This window comes from Octopus bimaculoides, chromosome 4 (genome assembly GCF_001194135.2).
Source record: "Octopus bimaculoides isolate UCB-OBI-ISO-001 chromosome 4, ASM119413v2, whole genome shotgun sequence".
NCBI lineage: Eukaryota > Metazoa > Mollusca > Cephalopoda > Octopoda > Octopodidae > Octopus > Octopus bimaculoides.
The window spans coordinates 88,116,594-88,118,421 of record NC_068984.1 but is presented as its reverse complement, the minus strand read 5'-3'; positions in this window follow the sequence as shown (position 1 = coordinate 88,118,421).

The window sequence follows — 1,828 nt, the reverse complement described above, 5'->3', positions numbered from 1 at the left end:
GGTCGTTCTTCTGCGAAATTAAACGTAACTCATTTGTTTAGAAAGTATAGTGAAGTGTCAAGCGACGAAAATTAAAAACATTTCTCACTTGATTACGTCATTCAAACGTAACAATCAGTAAATGTCGTTCCAGTTTATTTGAATAATCAAAATCTTCAGTTGTATTTGGATATTAAATTATTTATTGTTCTTTAACATTTGAAGTGTACTAAATTGATTGTTATTTACAATATGAATGTTAAGCAATATATAACATTGAAATTATAAAATTGAACATGTGTTACAATTCAGTTACAAAAATAGCATGAAATAATTTAAAATCAATTTAATGCCTAAAACTATCATAATAAAATTGCAAGGCATAACCTTTATGATACTTGGGCCTATAAAACACACAAATCATAATTCTAACTTATTTGCAAAGTTGCTCAAATGCAAATGTATGTATTTAAGCAACATACATACATACATACATACATATATGTAGCAAACTCATAAGAGAAGGAGAGAGAACATAGGTTCGTTTGCCAGAACAGGAGAAAGCAACAATTTCTCCTGTTCAGAGAAATTTTATGTGTTACGGTCGGGGGCGAAACTGCCAATTGTTGAAGAGAGTTTTGATTCTTCACAGCCAAGAGCAAGGTTTGTGTTTTGTAAGGCAATTTGGTAAAGAAAACTTCTTTGAGGTATTATTCTTCTGTTTGTTGATCTCCAAGAAGCTCGTTCATTCTCCGAAGAAGTTGTGTTGGCTTCTTAATGCCTAATTCTTCATTGTTGAATAGCTTCGCAAATTCTTTCTGTTTTGAATTAGAAGTTTTTTTAAAAATATTTCTGCTTGAATTGCAGAATAGGAAACTGGCTCGACAGAATTTAAAAATAAATCTCTAATCTCATCGCTTAGACATGGAGGCAAATTACTTATCTTTATATTGTATTTTTGCTCTTCATTCGTTATACGATTTGCCTTAAAGCTTACTTCTAGTTGTGCCAACCAGATGATTGTGTCTCCAGTCCATGGAGGAGATAGTAATATATTTCCTGAAGCTTGTGTATAACTTCTACTGAAATAAGATATCTCGAATTCTTTCAAATTCTGCTCCCTTTATGTATTTAAAAATTTTTCAGAAAGAAAAAAAAAATTGTTATGCTATTAAACTTTCAACAGCTGTAATATACTAAATATTATTTCTATATTGCTAGAAAGTGCAGTTAAATTTTTTCTATAGTTTCTTTCTTTCTCCAACGTTTTTTTCTTTTCAACCTTTAATGTCAAATATTTCTGTTATTAAAATTTATACAATAAACTATTGTCTATATCTTAATATATAAATCTGAAATTGTGTGTTTGTGTGAAGCCTTTTTGAATGTTTATAGAAATCCACATTTTCCACTTTTTCGTAAAAATTTTTACATCAATGGAATTTTCTCGATCTGAACTTTCAAGTGCAGTAATTAGATTTTTAAAAATCCGTTTACTTTGTGTGATTTAAGGGAGATTTGGCTGTTGTTTCTAGCAACTTTTATATTTCATCCCTGCTACCTGGAACGCCATTCTTACACACGCGCTCAACATAAAAATATAGAGAGTAAAAGTAAAAGAGGGAGAGGGAGAGAGAGAGAAAGTGATACATACAACATCATAGATTAAACTTTCATTTTAGTATTCTTTACCTATTTTTCATAACATAGATACGTAAAAACACACACAACCACACATACATGACCTGTGACAACAACATACACATTGCTCTCAATCTCTATTAATTTCTCCCCCTCTTCCTCTCTCGCTCTCTCAAACGTTTACACGTGCAAGTAAACAATCATTCAC